The 15438-nt window shown below is 34.1% G+C and overlaps 1 pseudogene across 1 annotated transcript in view; it reads left to right on the top strand.

Moving 5' to 3' along the window:
- LOC308610492 (ubiquitin-like modifier-activating enzyme 1) overlaps positions 1-15438 on the top strand; it is a 59980-nt pseudogene that overhangs the window by 23012 nt on the left and 21530 nt on the right. Inside the window, exon 3 of the transcript in view lies at positions 14720-14854. The product of the transcript in view is annotated as a ubiquitin-like modifier-activating enzyme 1 (transcript). The remainder of the gene's footprint in view (positions 1-14719; positions 14855-15438) is intronic.

Raw genomic sequence — 15438 nt, 5'->3', positions numbered from 1 at the left:
CAAAATCTCTTACTATTAGAGATGTTGATTTAACATAGTGCTCTCAAGGTGCAGCCATTTTGTTACAAAAGGCAGCATTTTCCTTCTACTATGCCTGAATATATTTTTATTGTGACACATTTTTTTCCGGCCACACAAAATACTTTTCTGTGCCACATTTTCTTTACCCATCTATTTAGCCTAAGTTTGTTGTTTCCTGTTATGGCATTTGAGAATGATGGTGCAGTGTACATGGGATGCAGGTGTCTTTATGATTTTGTGTGTTTCTTTCCTTTATAAAAATACCCAAAGAGTTTTTTTCTGGATGATTTAGTAGTTCTAATTTTTAGCTTTTTGAGGAATCTTCAAACTGGTTTCTAGAGCGGCTATACCATTCAGCATTCCTAACAAGAATGTAGGAGGGTTCCCTTTTGTCATGCCTGCTATCTTCTCTTCTTTGATATTAGACAATCTAATAGATATGAGGTGATAATCCACTACAGATGTTTAGCACTTTCCTAATATATGTTCGTCATTAACCACTTATCAGGTACTTGTTTCTAATATTGTATGCTATTCTGTAGATTGCCTCTTAATTCTATTGATTGTTTCCTTTATTATATAGGAATGTTTCAGTTCAATTTCAATTCACTTAACTTTGGTTTTGTTGCCTGCTCTACTGCTGTCATAGCCAAGGAATTATTGCCAAGGCCAATCTCGAGAAGTTTGTTCCTTATCTTTTCTCAATGGATTTGAAACTTTTTGGTCTTATCTTTAAAGCAATTTCCCCAACACTTTTGAGATATAATTGACATATAACGTTGGTAGTTTTATGGTACACAGCATGATGGTTAGATTTACATCTATGCTGTGAAATAATGTGATAATAATGTTAGTTAATACTTCTATCACCTCACATGGTTACCAATTGTGTGTGTGTTCTGTAAGAAAACTGAAGATATGCATTCCCAGTAACTTTTAAACATGCAATAAAGTATTGGTAACGAAGTCACTATCCTTTAATTTAGATCCCAAGAATTTACACATTTTATAACAGGAAATTTGTGCTCTTTGACAATCATCTCCCTGTTTCTCCCCACCTCACACCTATTAAATATGTATAAACTCTCTTTGTGATGAACTCACCATTTAGATTTCATAAATAAGTGGGACCACACAGTTTGTCTTAATGTCTGATTGTTTCACTAAGCATAATGCCTGCAAGTTGATTTCATGTGGTCACAAATTGCGGGAATTTCTTTATATGACTGTATAATACCCATTGTGGTAACATATACATTTCTTAAGCCTTTTTATCATTGATAAACAGTTAGTGACAATGCCGTGCACATTTTAGATAAATATTTATACAGTGAACATGGGAGTGCAAATATCTCTGTAAGTTAACTGATTTCATTTCCTTCAAATATGTGTATTCAGAAATGGAATTGCTAGGTTATATGGTGGTATTATTTTTAGTATTTTGAGGAACATCCGTATCATTTTCCATAGTGGTTGTACTAAGTTACATTCCCACCAAAAGTCTGTGAGTGTTCCCTGTGTTTTACATGTTTGACTACACTTTTCTCTCTTTTCCTTTTCATAAAAACCACCAGGAAATGTGTGAGTTGATATCTCATTGTGGTTTTATTTTGCATTTCTCTTACTATTACAGATATTGAGCCAATATTCATGTGTTGCTTGGTCATTTGTATGTCTCCTGTGGGGGGAATATATCTGCTAACATCTTCAGTCCACGTTTTAATTAGATTTTTCGCTTTTTTTTAACTGATAGTGTTTATATTTCTACATTCTCCTGTAGCTTGCATCCTGTTGGCAAATATTTTCTCCCATTTCACAGGACAATTCCTATGTCTCCTGTTCAGTGCCTCTTCACTCTGTTCAAGTTTCTTTTAGTGCAGAGGCTTTTAAATTTAATGTTGTCACACATGTTGAATTTTCTTTTAGTTCCTTCTACTTTTGGTATCATACCCAAAAGAATCATTGCTGAGACAAATGTCTTGGAGATTTTTTTTCTGTTTAATTCTAGGGATTTTGTGATTTCTGCTCATGTTGTGTTAATTTTTGAATTGTCTAAGATGCATGTTCAATTTTATTGTTTTCCATGTGGATATCCAGTTTTTCCAACACCACTCACTGTAAAGCCTATTTTTACTCCATTATTTATTCTTGTCATCCTTGTCAAATGTTAGTTGACTGGACATGGCTGAGTTTATTTCTGTGCTCTCAGTCCTATTCTATTTGTCTATTGTCTGTTTTTATGCTAGTCTCACACTATTTTGATTTCTGTAACTTTGTATTATGGTTTGAAACCACGAAGTGAGTTTCATCCAGCTTTGTTTATCTTGCTGAAAATTGCTTTGTCTATTTTCAGGGTCCTTTCTTGTTTTGTACAATTTTTAGGACTGTTATTCTATTCTAGGAAAATTGCCATTGAAAAGTTGATTGGGATTCCATTGAAACTATAGACAGCTTGAGGTAGCATGAACATTTTAACAGTATACATTCTTTCAATTCAGAAACATGGGATAAGTTTCTATTCACTTGTTTCTTCTTCAGTTTTTGTGAATATCATATTTTTAGGTGTACACATGTTTTTGTCTTCTTGCTTAAATGTATTCCTAAGATTTTATTGTTTTTGGTGCTGCTGTAAATGGAAGTGTTTTCTTTATTTTTCTGTCAGCTATTTTCTAGTTAGTGTATAGAAATGCAGCTAATTTTGTATTTTTATTTCATATCCAACAACATTACTGAATTCATTTATTAGTTCTAACAGTTTCACGGGGTTTTTGGTGGAGTCTTTAGGATTTCCTGCATACGTAATATGTCATCTTCAAACAGCGACATTTCTAATTCTTCCATTCCACTTTTGATCCCTTTTATTTCTTTTGCTTGCCTAAAGGTTCTGACTAGTGTTTCTAGTATTATGTTGAATAGGGGTGGTGAGAGTGGGCATTTTTTATTTGTTCCTGTCTTAGAGGAAAGATTTTCAGCTTTACACCATGAATATGATGTTAGCTGGGACCTTGATAATATATGACCTTTATTACATTTAAAATGTTTCTTCTCTCCCCAGGTAGTTGAAAGCTTTAATCAAGAAAATTTAGAAAATTCTTTCAAACATATCTTCTGCATGCTATTCGTGTCATAAATTAAATTTATTGATTTAAAAACATTAACTGCCCTTGCATCCCCAGGAATTATCCCACCTTATCACGTTGAACATTTTATTGTGCTATTGAATTAGGTTTGCTAGAATTTTGTTGAGAATTTTTGCATCTATATATAAAAGGATATTAGCCTGTATGTTCTGTGGTTTTCGCTTGTTTGTTTGTATGTTTGTTTTGTTTTCTTTTGTTTTGTGTTTCCCTTGTTATTTCCTTATCTGGCTTTGTTATTCAGGAAAATGTTGGTTATGTAAAATGAGTTTGGAAATGTTTCCTCTTTTGTAGTGATTTGGGAGAGTTTGGGAAGGACGGGCAATAAATCTTCATTAAATGTTCAGTAGAATTCACCAGTGAAACTAACTGATCCTGTGCTTCTCTTTGTTGGGAGAGTTTTGAATACTGCTTCAATTTCCTAAGTCATTATTTGTATGATCAAGATATTTTTTGTTTGTTTGTTTTTTTTGCTTCTTCATGATTGTCTTGCTTCATTTTATATAGGAGTTGTTGGAGATTTATCCATTTGTGTGACCCGGTTTTTTATCATCCTTTATAATGATTTGTGTGCTATGATGTCAGTTGCAATTTCTCCTCTTTCAGTTAAAGTTTTATTTATTAAGCTCTTTTTTGCTCTTTGTTAGTCTAGCTAAAGCTTGTCAATTTTATTATCCTTTCCAAATGCCATCACTTGGATTCATTTTCTCCTAATTATCTGATATTCATTTTATTCATTTCCATTTGAATCTTTCTTACTTTCTCCTTTTATTCCTCGTGCTTAATTTGTTCATTTTTCCTAATCCTTCAGGCATAAGTTTAAGTTGTTTATTTAAATCATTCCTTTCTCTTAATATAAGAATTTATGATTGCTAAAAAAAATTCATTCTTTAGACTGATTTTTCTACATTCCCAAAGTTTGGGTATATTGTAATTTTTGTTTATCTGAAGGTAGTTTCATGTTTCCCTTTTGAGTTCTTTCCTGACCCATAGGTTTTTCCAGTGTGTGCTGTATAATTCTACATATTAGTTTTTTTCACTTTTTCTATTGTTATTGATTTCTATCTTCATAACATTATGATCAAAAATGTTGCTTAATGTGCTTTTGATCTTCTTAAATTTGTTAACGCTTGCTTTATATTCCACGACAGCATCTATCCTAGGGAATGCTCTATCTGAACTTAAGAATAATATGGAATCTGATTCTGTTGGATGGAACTTCTATATAATTTTATGGGGTACATTCAGTGTCTTTATCAATATCCTAAGGTATAAAGTGAGAGAATATAGTCCCTTACCATTATTAGTTTTACTGTTGATTTCTCCTATCAGATCTGTTGATGGGTAATTTATATATTTGTTTAATCCTGCAACGTTCAGTACATATATATTTACAATTATTATAATCTCTTGATAAATTCATCTATTATCATTGTATACTGACCTTCTTTATCAATTGTGAACTATTTTGACTGAAAGTCTGTATTACCTGTGATTGGGGGAGTCAGTCCTGCTCTTGTTTGGAAACTGTTTGGACTATCAGTTTCTATTCCCTCACCTTCAGCTTATGTGTGTCCTTAAAGTTAAAATTGCTCTTGTAGACAACATATTGTGTTTTTTTTTATCATTTATATGGTAATTTAATTGTTTTACAATGTTGTGTTAGTTTCTGTTGTATAACAAAATGAATCAGCTATAGGTATACATATATTCCCATATCCACTCCCTCTTGCATCTCCCTCCCACCCTCCCTATCCCACCAAGCTAGGTGGTCACAAAGCACTGAACGTATCTCCCTGTGCTATGCAGCTGCTTTCCACTAGCTATCTATTTTACATTTCGTAGTGTATATATGTACATACCACTCGCACACTTCGTGCCAGCTTACACTTTCCACACCCCATGTTCTCAAGTCGATTCTCTACATCTGCATCTTTTTTCCTGTGCTGCTCCTACCTTCATCGAAACTTTTTTTTAGATTCCATATATATGTGTTAGCAAAGTGTTTTTTCTTTTTCTCTTTCTGACTTCACACAGTATGACAGACTCTAAGTCTATCCACCTAACTGCAAATAGCTCAATTTAATTTCTCTTTATCTCTGAGTAATATTCCATTGTATATATATGCCACACCTTCTTTATTCATTCATGTGTCGATTGACACTTAGCTTTTTCCCTGTCCTGGCTATTGTAATTACACCTGTAATGAACTGTGTGGTCCATGACTCTTTTTGAATTATAGTTTTCTCAGGGTATATGCACAGTTGTGGGATTGTGGGGTCATATATTAGTTCTAGTTTTAGTTTCTTAATGACCACCATACTGTTCTCTATAGTGACTGTAACAATTTACATTCCCATTAACAGTGCTGGAGGGTTTCCTATTCCCTACACTCTCTCAAGAATGTATAGTATATTGATTTTTTGATGACGGCTCCTCTGACTAGTGTGAGGTAATACCTCATTGTAGATTTGATTTATATTTCTATAATGATTCATGCTCAACATGAAAGGTTGAGCAAACTTTCATGTGTTTTATTGCAATCTGGGTATCATCTTTGGAGAAATGTCTATTTAGGTCTTCTGCCCATTTTTGGATGGTTTGTGTTTTTTGGTTTACAGCTGCATGAGCTGTTGGTAAATTTTGGAGATTAATCCTATTTCAGTTGCTTCATTTGCAAATATTTTCTCCCATTCTGAGGGTTGTCGTTTCGTGTTGTTTATAGTTTCCTTTCCTGTGAAAAATTTTTGTTTCACTATGTCCCATTACTTTAATTTTGTTTTTATTTCCATTTTTCTAGGAAGTGGGTCAAAAAGAATCTTGCTGTTATTTATGTCATAGAGTGTTCTGCCTATGTTTTCCTCTAAGTGTTTGATAGTGTCTCACCTTACATTTAGTCCTTTAATCGATTTGTGTTTATTTTTGTGTATGGCGTTAGGGAGTGTTCTAATTTCATTCTTGTACATGTAGCCATTCAGTTTTCCCAGCACCACTTGTTGAAGAGGATGTCTTATTTCCATTGTATATTCTTCCCTCCTTTATCAAAAATAAGGTGACCATATATCTGTGGGTTTACCCCTGGGCTTTCTACCGTGCTCCATTGATCTATATTTCTGTTTTTGTGCCAGTACCATACTGTCTTGATTACTGTAGCTTTTAGTATAGTCTGAAGTCCAGGAGCCCGATTCATCTAGCTCTGTTTTTCTTTCTCAAGATAGTTTTGGCTATTCGGCATGTGTTTTTTTTTTTGTTGTTTTTTTTTTCCATACACACTGTGAATTTTTTTCTTCTAGTTCCCTCGAAAATGCCATTGGTATTTTTATATGGATTGCATTGACTCTGTAGATTGCGTTATGTCATACAGTCATTTTCACTCTGTTGATTCTTCAAACCCAAGAACAAGGTATATATCTCCATCTCATTGTATCCTCCTTCATTTCTTTCATCAGCATCTTATAGGTTTCTGCATACAGGTCTTTTGTCTACCTGGGTATGTTTCCTTCTATTCTATTTGTTGCAATGGTAAATGAGAGTGTTTCCTTAATTTCTCTTTCAGATTTTCCATCATTAACCTATTGGAATCCCAGAGATTTCTGTGCATTAATTTTGTATTGTGCTACTTTACCAAATTTATCGGTTAGCTCTATTCATCTTCTGGTAGCATCCTTAGGATACTCTATGTGTAGTATCAAGTCATCTGCAAAGAGTGACAGCTTTACTTCTTCTTTTCTGATTTGGATTCCTTTTATTTCCTTTTCTTCTCTGATTGCTGTGTCTGAAACGCCCAAATCTATGTGGAGAAAGAGCTGTGAGGGTGGACAACCTTGTCTTGTTCCTGATCTTAATGAAAATACTTTCGGTTTTTCACCATTGAGGATGATGTTTGCTGTTGGTTTGTCATATATGGCCTTTATTATGTTGAGGAAACTCCCCTCTATGCTTACTATGTGGAGGGTTTTTATCATATATTGGGTTTGAATTTTTTCGAAAGTTTCCCTGCATCCATTGAGATGATCATATTGTTTTTCTCCTTCAATTGGTTAATATGAAGTATCACGTTGATTGATTTGCATATATTGAAGAATCCTTGTATTCTTGGAATAAACTCCACTTGATCATGGTGTATTATCCTTTTAATGTGCTGTTGGCTTCTGTTTGCTACCATTTTGTTGAGGATTTTTGCATCTATATTCATCAGTGATATTGGCCTGTAGTTTTCTTTTTTTTATTATATCTTTGCCTGGTTTTGGTATCAGGGTGATTGTGGCGCCATAGAATTAGTTTTGGAGTGTTCCTCCCTCTGCTATATTTTGGAAGAGATTGTGAAGGACAGTTGTTAAATTCTCCAAGCCAGAAGGGACTGGCAGGATATATTTAAAGTGATGAAGTAGAAAAACCTGCAACGAAGATTAATTTTTTTCCTATAAGTGAGATTACACCATTTTTGTTTTTATTTGTCTGATTTACTTCTTAAGTACTTCTTACTTCTTCTTTCATCATACTTCTTCTCAACATCTCTTACTCTTAGAGATGTTGACTTGACATAGTGCCCTTAAGGTGCACCCATTTTGCTACAAAGGCACCATTTTATTTCTAGTATGCCTGAATATATTTTTATTGTGCCACTTTTTTTTCCTGCCACACAAAATAACTTGCTGGGGCACCTTTCCTTTATCCATCTATTCAGGCTAAGTGTGTAGTTATCCTGGTATGGCATTTGAGAATGATGGTGCAGTGTACATGGTATTCAGGTGTTTTTTAGAGTCGGCATTTTTCCTTCCATTTTATAAATAACCAAAGATTTTGTTCTGGATGATTTGGTAGTTCTAATTTTTGGTTTTATGAGGAACCTCCAAACTCTTTTCTAGAGTGGCTACACCAATCAGCATTCCCAACAAGAGTGTAAGGTGGTTCCCTTTTGTCATGCCTGCTGTCTTCTCTTTTTTGATAATAGCCAATCTAACAGATATGAGGTGATATCCCACTACTGAGGTTTTGCACTTTCCTTATGTATGTTGGATATTAGCCACTTCTAAGGTACGTGTTTGTAAATATTTTATACTATTCTATAGATTGCCTGTTAATTCTGTTGATTGTTTCCTTTATTATGTAGGAATGTTTCAGGTCAATTTCACTTCACTTAACTTTTGATTTTGTTGCCTTCTCTCCTGCTGTCATTGTCAAGAAATTATTGCCAAGGCCAATCTTGAGAAGTTTGTTCCTTATCTTTACTCAAAGGCTTTGAAACATTTAGGTCCTATCTTTAATACATTTTCCCCAACATTATTGAGATATAATTGACATATAACCTTGGTAATTATAAGGTACACAGCATGATGATTAGACTTACATCTATGTTGTGAAATAATGTGATAATAATGTTAGTTAATACTTCTATCACCTCACATAGTTACCATTTTTGTGTGTGTGCTGTAAGAACATTTAAGATCTCCTTTCCTAGTAACCTTGAAATATGCAATAAAGTGTTGGTAACTAAGTCACTATTTTGTAACTTAGATCCCAAGAATCTACATATTTTATACCAGGACATTTGTACTCTTTGACTCTCATCTCCTTATTTTTCCCAAACCCACACCTATTAAATACATATCAACTCTCTGTTTTGATGACCTCTGCTGTTTAGATTTAATAAATAAGTGGGACCACACAGTTTGTCTTTATGTCTCTGATTGTTTCACTAAGCATAATGCCCACAAGTTGATTTCATGTGGTCACAAATTGCAGGATTTTCTTTATATGGCTGTATAATATCCATTGTGGTAATATATACAGTTCTTAATCCGTTTATTCATTGATAAACAGTTAGTGTCTATGCCTTGCATATTTTGGTAAATATTAATACAGTGAACATGGGAGTTCAAATATCTCAGTAAAGTAACTGATTTCATTTCCTTCAAATATGTATATTCAGAAATGGAATTGCTAGGTTATATGGTGGTATTATTTTTAGTACTTTGAGGAACATCCTAATTATTTTATGTAGTGGTTGTACTAAGGTATATTCCCACCAACAGTCTGTAAGTTTTCCCAGTTTTCTACATGCTTGACTACACTTTTCTGTCTTTTCTTTTTCATAATAACCACTAGGAAATGTGTGAGTTGACATCTCTTTGGGGTTTTATTTTGCATTTCTCTTACTATTACAGATGTTGAGCAAATGTTCATGTGTCTCTTGGTCATTTGTAGGTCTCCTATGAAGGTAGTATATCTGCTAAGGTGTTCAGCCCACGTTTTAATTAGATTATTCAGCTTTTTTTTTAATTGAATCCTTTTATGTTTGGACATTAGTCCCGTAGCAGGCATGTTGTTGGCAAATCTTTTCTCCCATTCCATAGGAGAATTCTTATGCCTCCTGTTCAATGTCTCTTCACTCTGTTCAAGTTTCTTTTTGTGCAGAGGCTTTTAAATTTGATGTTGTCACACATGTTGAATTTTCCTTTTGTTCCTTCTACTTTTGGTATCATACCCAAAAGAATCATTGCTGAGACAAATGCCTTGGAGATTATTTTCTGTTTAATTCTAGGCATGTTGTGATTTCTGTTCATGTTGTGTTAATTTTTGAATCGTCTAAGATGGGTGTTCAATTTTATTCTTTTCTGTGTGGATATCCCGTTTTTCCAACACCACTCAGTGTAAAGTCTATTTTTACTCCATTGTTTATTCTTGTCGTCCTTGTCAAAGGTTAGTTGACTGGACATGGCTGAGTTTATTTCTGGGCTGTCAGTCCTATTCTATTGGTCTATTGTCTTTTTTATGCTAATTTCACACTATTTAGATTACCATAACTTTGTATAATAGTTTGAAACCAGAAAGTGAGTTGCAACCAGCTTTGTTTATCTTGCTGAAAATTGTTTTGGCTATTTTCAGGTTCCTTTGTTGTTTTGTACAATTTTTAGGATTGTTATTCTATTTCTAGGATATTTGCCATTGAAAATTTATTGGGTTACAAATGAAACTATAGATGGCTTTAGGTAGCGTGAACATTTGTACAGTATTCATTGTTTCAATTCAGAAATATGGGATAAGTTTCTATTCACTTGTGTCTTCTTCAGTTTTTGTAAATGTCATATTTTTAGGTGTACAGATGTTTTTGTCTCCTTGCTTAAATGTAGTCCTAACATTTTATTGTTTTTGGTACTGCCGTAAATGGAAGTGTTTTATTTATTTTTGTGTCTGCTATTTTCTTGTTAGTGTATACACATGCAACTAATTTGGTATTTTTGTTTCACAGCCAACAACATTACTGAATTTGTTTATTAGTTCTAACAATTTCATGCGGTTTTTGGTGGAGACTTTAGGATTTCCTTCATACAGCATATTTTATCTTCCAACAGAGGCATTTTTACTTCTTCCTTTCCACTTTTGATCCCTTTCTTTTCTTTTTCTTGCTTAATGCTTCTGGCTAGGTATTCTAATATTATGTTGAATAGGAGTGGTGATAGTGGGCATTTTTTATTTCTTCCTGTCTGAGAGGAAAAGTTTTCAGCTCTTCACCATGAATATGATGTTAGCTGTGGGCTTGTTAATATATGACCTTTATTACATTTAAAATGTTTCTTTGCTACACAGTTAGTTGAGAGCTTTAATCAAGAAAGTCTAAAAAATACTTTCAAACATTTCTTCTGCATGCTGTTCCTGTGGTTAATTAAAAGTATTGATTTTAATATGTTAACTACCCTTACATCCTTAGGAGTTATCCCACCTTATCATGTTGATCCTTTTAGTGTGCTCTTGAATTTGGTTTGCTAGAATTTTCTTGAGAATTTTTCGATCAATATGTACAAGTATATTGGCCTGTAAGTTCTGCGTTTTTTGTTTGTTTTGTTTTGTGATTCCCTTGTTATATCTTTATCTGGCTTTGTTAATCAGATAAATGCTGGTTTTATAAAATGAGTTTGGAAATGTTTCCTCTTTTTTAGTTATTTGGTAGGGTTGGGAACGCCTGGCAATAAATCTTCATTAAATGTTCAGTAGAATTCACCCATGAAATGATCTGATCCTCGACTTCTCTTTGTTTGGAGAGTTTTGAATACTGAATCAATTTTCTAATTCATCATTTGTATGATCAAGACATACTTTTTTTTTTGTCTTCTTCGTGATGGTCTTGCAACATGGTACATTAGAGTTAGTGGAGATTTATGCATTTGTGTGACCCTGTTTTTTAGCTTTCTTTATTATTATTTGTATGCTATGGTGTCAGTCACAATTTCTCCTCTTTCAATTAAAGTTTTATTTATTAAGTTCTTTTTTATCTTCATTAGTCTAGCTAAAGTTTGTCAATTTTATTATGCTTTACAAATACCAGCTCTTGGATTCAGTTTTTAAATAATTATATGATTATTGTTTTATTGATTTCCATTTGAAAATTTCATATTTCTTCCTTTTATTCTTGGAAATTAATTTGTTCCTTTTCCCTAGGCCTTCATGTATAAGGATATGTCGTTTATTTAAGATCATTCTTTTCTCTTAATAAAAGAAGTTATGAATGCTAAAACTTCACTCTTTAGATTGATTATGCTACATCCCCAAAGTTTTGGTATGTTGTCATTTTTGTTTATGTGAAGGTAGTTTCAGATTTCCCTTTTGACTTCTTCCTTGACCCATAGATTTTTCAAGTGTGTGCTGTTTAATTTTACATATTAGGAATTTTTCACTTTTTCTCTTGTTACTGATTTCTAGCTTCATAACGTTATGATAAAACAGGATGCTCAATGTGGTTTTGATGTTCTTAAATTTGTTAAGGCTTGCTTTATGTACCAAGGCAGTGACTATCAGGGGGAATGTTCCATCAGCACTTAAGAAGCATGTGGATTCTGGTTCTGATGAATGGAAGTTCTCTATAAGTTTATTAGGTACCTTCTGTGTCTTTATTAATTTTCTAAGGTAGAAAGTGGGATAATATAGTTCCTTAGTATTATTATTTTTACTGTTGTTTTCTCCTATCAGATCTCTTAATGGTTGATTTAAATATTTGTTTAATCATGCAACATTCAGTACATATATATTTACAATTATTATAACCTCTTGATAAATTGATCCATTATTATTTTATACTGACCTTATATACTGTGACTGAAAGTCTGTATTACATGAGATTGGGAGAGCCAGTCCTGCTCTTGTTTGGAAAGTGTTTGCACTATCAGTTTGTATTCCCACACCTTTAGCTTATGTGTGTCCTTAAAGTTAAAATGGCTCTTATAGACAGCATATTCCTTTTTTTTAACACCTATATCGGAGTATAATTGCTTTACAATATTGCATTAGGTTCTGCTGTATATCAAAGTGAATCAGCTATAGATATACATATATTACCTTATCCACTCCCTATTGCATTTTCCTCACACCATCCCTATCTCACCCAGCTAGGTGGTCACAAAGCACTGAACTTATCTCCCTGTGTTATGCAGCTGCTTTCCACTAGCTATCCATTTTACATTTGGTAGTGTATGTACGTCTATATGACTATCTCACTTCGTGCCAGCTTATCCTTGCCCCTGCAAGTGTTATCAAGTCGATTCTCTACATCTGCATCTTTATTCCTCTCCTGCCCCTACGTTCATCAGAACCTTTTTATTTTCTGATTTCGTACATAAGTCTTAGCAAACAGTTTTTTCTTTTTTCTTTCTGATTTACTTCACGAAATATGGCAGACTCTAAGTCCATCCAACTAACCACAAAGAGCTCAAATTCATTTCTATTTATGTCTGAGTAATATTCCATTTTATATATATATATGCCACACATTCTTTATCCATTCTTCTGTCCATGGACACTTAAGTTGCTTCCATGTCCTGGCTATTGTAAATAGACCTGTAATGAAATTTGTGTTCCATGACTCCTTTTGAATTATGGTTTTCTCAGGGTATAAGCACAGTAGTGGGATTGCTGGGTCATATGCTATTTCTAGTAGTAGTTTCTTATGACCTCCATACTTTTCTCCGTAGTGACTGTAACAATTTACATTCCAAACAACAGTGCCAGAAGTTTCCCTTTTCTTCACACCCTCTACAGAATTTATTGTTTGTACCGTTTTTGTTGATGGTCATTCTGACTAATGTGAGGTGGTACCTCATTGTAGATTTGATTTACATTTCTTTAATGATTCATGATATTGGGCAACCTTTCATGTGTTTTATGGCAATCTGTATATCATCCTTGGAGAACTGTATAGTTAGATCTTCTGCTCATTTTTGGATTGTTGTTTGTGTTTTTGGTTTGGAGCTGCATGACCTGTTGGTAAAATTCGGAGATTAATCATTTTTCAGTTGCTTCATTTGCAAATATGTTCTCCTATTCTCAGGGTTGTCTTTTGGTCTTGTTTATGGTTTCCTTTGCTGTGCAGAAGCTTTTAAATTTCACTAGGTCGCATTTGTTTATTTTTGTTTTTACTTCCATTTCTCTAGGAGGTGGGTCAAAAAGAATCTTGCTGTGATTTATGTCATAGAGTGTTCTGCCTAAGTTTTCCTCTAATTGTTTGGTTATGTCTGACTTTACATTTAGGACTTTAATCCATTTGTGTTTATTTTTGTGTATGGTGTTAGTGAGTGTTTTAATTTCATTCTTGGACATGTATCCGTCCAGTTTTCCAAGCACCACTTGTTGAAGAGGATGTCTTATCTCCATTGTATATGCTTGCCTGCTTTGTCAAAAATAAGATGACTATATGTGAGTGGGTTTATCTCTGGGCTTTCTATACTGTTACATTGATGTATATTTCTGTTTTTCTGTCAGTACCATACTGTGTTGAGGACTGTAACTTTGTAGTATAGTCTGAAGTGCAGGAGCCTGATTCATCCAGATCCGTTTTTCTTTCTCAAGTTTGTTTTCGTTATTCGGTGTCTTTTTTTTCCATACACATTGTGCAATATTTTCTTCTGATTCCCTGGAAAATGCGATTGCTAGTTTGATAGGCATTGCATTGAATCTGTAGATTGATTTGGGTAATATAGTCATTTTTACAATGTTGATTCTTCCAACCCAAGGACATGGCATATCTCTCCATCTGTATCACCTTTCATTTCTTTCATCAGCATCTTATAGTGTTCTGCATACAACTCTTTTCTCTCCCCGGGTATGTTTATTCCTATTCTTTTTGTTGCAATGGTAAATAAGAGTGTTTCATGAGTCAAGAGGAGTTCAAGTTGTCTAAAAGCCTACATGTCATTTGTAGAAAGGATCTAAACTTCAGGTATACCCTGAGGTATGTCTTTGCATCTATGGCCCATGGTGCCATTTAGGGGATGTCTATTCTGGAGGGGACCTATAGAGGTGGTGTTTAGGGACTGAGGGGAGGGATTTGGATGTCTCTTTGGGGGCATATCATTTTGCTCCAGGGCTTAGGAATATTTGGCAGATGGTCATTGGTGGCCATGTTTCGATAGCACATGGTATTTGCAATGTTCTCCAAAGGGAGGTGGATTTGGGTAAAATTGGAGATTTCTAATCAAGGCAGGATTTGAGGAATATTGTTTAAGTAAGGGTCCTAGTACAAGTGTTGGGATCTTGCCAGAATGACTTTTGTGACCCAAGTTCCATTATAGGGTCCTCCAAGCATTTGGAGATCTGTGTCAATAAGATTCGATTCATCGGAAATCACTTTTCTCGTAAAGATAGTCTTCAAATCAGGCTAAGAAAGGATACTGGAGATAGTCAACTGGGATCTGGAGAGAAACAGGGTACCATTAGGACTTCATTTTCTATAGTTTTACTACCATTCATGAACATATGGCGCCCTTCTTGTCAGGAATGGAGAAAGAACAGTTGTGCTGCTGGGACACAGATATTATCATGCAAAATTACATGCATTGGTTATTCATGAGGGAAAGTATAGTCCCAATTTAGAGAGGCTCTACTTAGGACAGATGTACATCTATCATGAAGAGTATGGCCTTTGCTCATTCATGTACATAAACTATGTATAATTTTCCCTAACGGGTTACAGAGTTGTGAGCCTTGTGTCTAGCGAAGAAGTACATACTTCTGTATATGAGGAAGGGAAAGCCTTCTGGTCCAGTATGTCAGTTACCTGCAAAGTTTCTAAATGAAAAATCCAGCATTGTTCTCTCCCAGCTGTGTGATCACAGGCAATTTCTTTTCAGCATCCATTGGTGGTATGAAGGTGATGATAAGAAGAACAGCAAATACTTACATGATCTTTACAGTGTGGTGAATGTAAGTCTTTATCAGGTGTCATAATACACCAGGTAATTTAATAGTATTCCAGCTACTAATGTTAATTAGGTAGGATGTACTGTGTGTC

Source organism: Mesoplodon bidens, assembly GCF_964165515.1.
Source record: "Mesoplodon bidens genome assembly, contig: HAP1_SCAFFOLD_123, whole genome shotgun sequence".
Taxonomy (NCBI): Eukaryota; Metazoa; Chordata; class Mammalia; order Artiodactyla; family Ziphiidae; genus Mesoplodon; species Mesoplodon bidens.
The sequence above is the reverse complement of the archived record's forward strand: the minus strand, read 5'-3'. Positions and strand labels throughout refer to the sequence as shown.